General features: G+C 36.6%; 1 pseudogene; it reads left to right on the top strand.

The window, feature by feature from the left end:
- Positions 1 to 1,493: 1,493 nt before the first annotated feature.
- LOC112415849 (uncharacterized) overlaps positions 1,494 to 6,716 on the top strand; it is a 29,507-nt pseudogene continuing 24,284 nt past the window's right edge.

The following is a 6,716-nucleotide window of genomic DNA, read 5'->3' as shown; positions in this document are numbered from 1 at the left end:
CAGCATAACCATAGCTTTCAAATGCATTTTGCTTCTGGCAATGCCAACTTTTACCTATCACTTCTGATTAAAAATCATGTGTCCCTTGTGTATATGTGCCTGCATACTTTATCGGAATAGTTGAGAAACATACCTACTATTTATATTTTATTTGATTATTTCATCTTTTCTGAATAATTTTGTTGGTATTTCCAGAGAATAGGAAACTTAACAGACAAATAAACTTTTAATTTATATATTTCAATGAATACATTTTGGATCTGGATTATCCTTTTCTGCTTTTGATAAATAAATGTATACATGCATTATAATAAATGCCTTCACTTACTAACAGAAGTATCTGAATTTGTGTTTTAGAATAAATTTTGTTTTACAAAAACTGTTCTCAATGTCCCCAATAACATACAGATGACCTCTGTTATCATTGTACAAATGCACAAATGACAAATAGTGGAGAGGAGAGAAGTTATTCTGTGGCATATTTTATTATTCTAAATAATTTCTGAGTATGTGACTGATATGAAATATTTCCCTCAACTTTTTAAGGGGAAGAATGGAAAAAATTTAAGCATTAAATGAATATTGTTATTTAATCAAATTTAAATATTTTTTCCTAAACAAAATATTTAAAGCCTTGGTAATAAAATAATAAATGAATATAAATTTCCATTGAAAATGGCCCATTTGGAACTAAGTTTTAAGAAGTAGAAGATAAACCTGTAATACTATTATTGCAATTTTAAAAACTTTTATTCTACTTATAATAATAAAGCTGCATTTTACTGTAAGCACTTTTCTTAGCTCAATGTTTCAGGTTGTCAAAGAGATTAGAATCTCTCTCTGCTTACTCTGAGGCTCAAGGAAAATTATCAGCATTTATCATTATTCATTACAGAAATGTATATAGAGTTCCAGTTCAAAATGGTGATGTAGAAAGCTCCTGAACTCAGCTCCTCCCATAGACTCACTGAATTTACAGCTATTTATGGAATGATTTCCCCTGGAAAAAACAAAAAACCTAAGAACTAAAAAAAAAACAACAACCCAAGAACTGGCAGAGCAATTCCTTCATACTGGGCAAATGAGAAGGAAACCACATAAAAGCAGACATGCTAGGCTGAGACAGAATTCTGCCTTAAAACCCACACCTTGCATAGTGGGCAACCCACAATCAGCAGGGAACTCAAAACCTGGAGCTTCTCTCTGAGGAAAAAATTGTACCCACGTCAGGCACCTCAACTCTTAAGATTGGCACCTGAGAGACAAGCTCCCCAAACATCGTCTTTGGAGCTCTGTCTTGTGCCCAGGAGACCCATGGGGCTGTGATGAACTGAAGAACCATTTTTAAAGGGCTCCTCTGCAGACTCATCTGCCCCAATGCCAGTACAGAAGCAGCCTTTTGGAAAGCACCCAGGCTTTATGTGAAAGGGGCTCATTTCTTACTTTTAAAGTGTGGTCTGAGGGGCAGGGGCCTCCTGGGGTACTCTCTGGGAATGGATGTTGGTGAGTGCCATCTTTCTGCTCTCCCTCTACCTTGCTAAAACTAGTGTGCACCAGCTTTTGTTCTTTTCAGTGGAGGCCACCTTTCTGCTTCAGCCAGCAGGCACAATCTTCTATGTTCTCCCACTGCCTTGCTAAAGCTGGTGAATGTCATCTTTTTTTCTCCCTTTTCTTTTTTTCTTCTTTCTTCTTTATATTTTTTAATAAATTTATTTATTTTATTATATTTATTTTTGGCTGTGTTGGGTCTTTGTTGCTGCATGTGGGGTTTCTCTAGTTGCGGTGAGTGGGGGCTACTCTTCATTGTGGTGCATTAGGCTTCTCATTGTGGTGGCTTCTCTTGTTTCAGAACATGGGCTCTAGGCGTGCAGGATTCAGTAGTTGTGGCACGTGGGTTCAGTAGTTGTGGCTTGCAGGCTCTAGAGTGCAGACTTAGTAGTTGTGGTGCACAGGTTTAGTTGCTCCACGGCATGTTGGATCTTCCTGGACCAGGGCTCGAATCTGTGTCCCCTGCATTGGCAGGTGGATTCTTAACCACTGCGCCACCAGGGAAGTACCACTCTTTTCTTCTTTTACTTTTTCTTTTCTATTTTTTTCTTTTTTCAGGAGGTGCCATCTTTGGACTTCATTTCTGCTTTGCTTCAGCTGGTAGGTGCCATCTTTATGTTTACTCCCTGCCACACTTCAGAGCTCAAGTTTATTCCAGAAAGAGGCTTCCATACATGTTTGCTGCCCCAGTTTTTACTCTTGGTGACTCAGTTTTTGCTACCACCCAGGAGACACCCTTTGATCAACTGGAACTGGACACCAGTGGGGCTTGCGTTCCTGGGTCTCATGGGATGGTAACAATAAGAGAGTCAGTTGTTGGGAGACTACCGCTCCCAAGACACCGCACATAAAGCAGACTGAAAACACCCCCATTCTTCTGAGAAAGAAGTACATTACCTTGTCCAGAAGCTTTGACATGAGGAGCAGGCTTTTGGTTTGGCACTTTTATAGGGACCTGCAGAGGTGCTCTCAGAGAATGGAGGCTGGTGGATACAATCTTTGTGCTCTCCCTTGCCTCATTCCACCTTGCTGATATCTTCCAGAAAGGATCTTATACCTTTGTCTGGTACCCTGATTTTTGCATCTGCTGCTAGGGGAAATATCTACATTGACTGGCTCTGGTATTCAGTGGAGCTTATGCTTGTGGGTCCCACAAGATTGTAACCAAAGGATAAAAAGTTCTTAAACAGCTACTACCCCAAGGCAAAGCAAGAGACAATGGAACCAAAAGTTCATCTTTCTATTAAAGAGTTCTTTTAGATTCTAATCATAGGGCAGCCTAAGGGGCTGGCTTCTAATTAAACAGAATCTAAGGGCTGACTATAAACCTTTCCTGAGACCGGGGAGGATAAGCACTATTTTCACACTCTTCTTCTATTATGTTCCAGAGAGCCAACATCTCTCAGAAGGGCGGCCTTATACGTATTTGGTGCCCCATTTTTTATGTCTGGTACCCTGGTTTTTGTGGTTGCCACACAGGGGATAACACTTGATCGTCTGGTCTGGTGGCCAGAGGGGCTTGCATTGCTGGGTGCCACATGACTAACTAGAGAGAAAGTTCTCAGCAGCCTACTACTCACAGGCCACAGCACAGACATCAAACTGAAACACATCCCCAGCCTTTTGTGAAAGAGGGCTTCTGGAGTTTCAGCTTTAGCGGTAGGCTTCTTGTATGGTAAATATCTAGAGTTTACAAACGTGCTCTCAGAGAATGTAGGCTGGGGGATGCTATCTTTGTACTCACTCTCTACCATACTACAGTTCACCTGTGTCTCCCAGAAAGGACCAACCTTAAACACTCATCTGGAGCCCTAAATTTTTGTGACTGCTGCCTAGGGAACACCACCTGATCACCTGGTTCTGGGGTCCAGAAAGGTTTACACTTGTGGTCCCACAGGACTGTACTTATTTATATTCTTTAAAAGCTGCTGCCTGAGGGTGTGGCTCCCAATCAGCCTGAATCTAGATTCTGACCAAGAACCTCCCCTTTGGACACTGAATAGTCTTGACACGCCCTGAGGTCCTGGGAGCTATTAAAAATAAAATTGGATATATGGAAAATTGTAAATGTTTGAGAGACAATTAATACCCAGGGCAGGGTTGAAATACATGTTTCATCTACTAAACAAGACCAAGCCTTTAAGATTGGGAGAGGTGGCTCTTTTGTCTAATGCATTGAAACCAACACGGAGAGTCAAGGAAAGTGAAGAAACAGAGGAATATGTATCAAATGAAAGAACAAGTTAAGACCTAAAAAAAAAAAAAACAAAAAAAAGAACCTTAACAAAGCATGGATTTGTATCAAATGAAAGAACAAGTTAAGACCTAAAAAAAAAAAAAAAACTAAAAAAAGAACCTTAACAAAGCATGGACAAGTGATTCAACTAATAAATAGTTTAAAGTAGTAGTCATAAAGATGCTCACTGAACTCAGGAGAAGAGTGAATAAACACAATGAGAACTTGAAAAAAGAATTTAAAAATACAAGAAAGTTCCAAACAAAAGCCATGGAGCTGAAGAACACAGTAACAAAACTAACAAATGCACTAGAGAGATTCAACAAGAGACTAGATGAAACCAAGAAAGGATCAGTGAACTCAAAAACAGGGCAGAGGAACTTACACAATAAGAGGAGTAAAAAGAAAAAAAGAATTTTAAAAAGTGAAGATACTTAAGGGACTTATGGGACAATATCAAGCAGACTAACATGCATTATGAGTCCCAGATTGAGAAGAGAGTGGGAAAGAAGTAGAAAATTTATTTGAAGAAATAATGACTGGAAATTTCCCTTACCTGGGGAAGGAAACAGACATCCAGACCCAATAAGTTCAGAGAGTTAAAACAAAGAGGAATCCAAAAAGATCCACACCAAGACACATTATAATTAAAATGAAAAATGTTGAAGACAAGGAGAGAATCTAAAGAGTGACAAGAGAAACAAAACTTACTATGTACAAGGGAACACCCATAAAACTATTAGCAGATTATTCAGCAAAAAAACTTCCAGGCCTGAAGGGAGTGGCACAATATATTCAAAGTGCTGATTGAAAAAAACTTCCAACCAAGAATATAGTATTTAACAATGGTATCATTCAGAATTGAGGAAGAGACAGAGTTTTTCATACAATCAAAAACTAAAGGAGTTCATCACCATTAAATTGGCCTTACAAGAATGTTAATAGAGCTTTTTAAGCTGAAAAGAAAGGGCACTAATTAGTATAAGAAAACATATGAAAATATAAATATCACTGGTAAAAGGAAATATATATATAAAGACAGAAGAATAATTACTTATAAAGCTAGTATAAAGGTAAAAAAGACAAAATAGTAAAAATAACTGTAGCTACAATAATAAGTTAAGAATACAAAGAATAAAAAGATGTAAAATGTGACATCAAAAACATAAAACGTATGTGGGGAGATAGTAAAAATGTAAAATTTTAGAATGTGTTCAAACTTAAGTTGCTACCAACTTAAAATAGACTGTTATAAATATAAGTTGTTATATGGTAATCACAAAGCAAAATTTTATAGTAGATACATAAAAGATAATCAGAAATGAATCTAAGCATACCATTAAGGAAAGTCATCAAACCACAAAGGAAGAAAGTAAGAGAAGAAAAAGGGAACAGAGGAACTATAAAACAGCCAGAAAACAAGTAACAGAATAGCAATAAGTACATATCTTTCAATACTTACTTTAAATATAAATGGAATAAATTCTCAAATCAAAATACATAGAATGGCTGAATGAATTTAAAAAAAAGAGACACACCTGTATATTGTGTACAAAGAGGCTCACTTCAGATGTAAGCACACACAGACTGAAAGTAAAGAGATGGAAAAATATATTCCATGCAAATGGAAACCAAAAGAAGGCTGAGGTATAGCTACCTAGGCTCACTTAGACAAAATAGACTTTAAAATAAAGACTATAACAAAAGATAAAGAAGCGTTTTACATAATGAAAATGATCAATCCAACAAGATGATATAACATCTGTAAATACTTACGCACCCAGCATAGGGGCAGCCAAATACATAGCACAAATATTAATAGACCTAAATAGAGAAATTGATGGCAGCACAATAATAATAGGGGACTTTAATACCCCACTTACATCAATGTCTAGATCATCCAGAGAGAAAATCATTAAGAAAACATTAAATGACACATTAGACTAGACTATACAATCTTTTCAAGTGCACGTGAAACATTCTCCAGAATACATCATATGTTAGGTCACAAAACAAGTCTTTACGAATCTAAGAACATTGAAATCATATAAAGTATTTTTAACCACAATGACATAAAACTAGAAATCAATTACAAGAAGAAACTGGAAAATTCACAAGTATGTGGAAACTAAAGAGCATGCTACTGAACAACCAATGGGTCAACAAAGAACTCAAAAGTGAAATAAAAAATACACTGAGACAAATGAAAATGGAAATACAACATACCAAAATGTGTACTGCAAAAGCAGTTCTAAGAGAAGTACATAACAATAAATGTCTACCTCAAGAAACAAAAACAAGCTCAAATAAAAAACCTATCTTTACAACTCAAGAAAATAAAAAAGAACCAACAAAGACCAAAATTAGTAGAAGAAAAGAATTAACAAAGATCAGAGCAGAAATAAGTGAAATAGAGACAATAGGAAACACCAATGAAACCAAGAGCTGGTTCTTCGAAAAGACAAACAAAATTGATAAACATTTAGCTATACTCACAAGGAAAATAGAGGGTTCAAATAAATAATATCAGATATGAAAGAGGAGATGTTACAACTGATACCATAGAAATACAAAGGATCATACGTGAATCCTATAATCAAGTATATGCCAACAAATTGGACAATATATAACAAAAGGATAATTGGACATTTCTTATGGACATTTATCCATAAGAAATGGATAAATTCCTAGAAACATACAGCCTTCTAAGAGTGAATCATGAAGAAATAGAAAATCTGAACAGACTAATTACTAGTAAGGAGATTGAATCAGTAAGTAAAAACTGCCCCCAAGACATATGTTCAGGACTGGACAACTTCACAGGTAAATTCTACCAAACATTCAAAGAATTAATATGGCAACTTCCCTGGTAGTCCAGTGGTTAAGAATCCACCTTCCAATGCAGGGGATGTGGGTTCGATACCTGGTCAGG

Source organism: Neophocaena asiaeorientalis, unplaced genomic scaffold (assembly GCF_003031525.2).
Source record: "Neophocaena asiaeorientalis asiaeorientalis breed wild unplaced genomic scaffold, Neophocaena_asiaeorientalis_V1.1 scaffold209, whole genome shotgun sequence".
NCBI classification, from domain to species: domain Eukaryota; kingdom Metazoa; phylum Chordata; class Mammalia; order Artiodactyla; family Phocoenidae; genus Neophocaena; species Neophocaena asiaeorientalis.
Note: the sequence above shows the minus strand (reverse complement) of the source record. Positions and strands in the feature narration are given on the sequence as shown.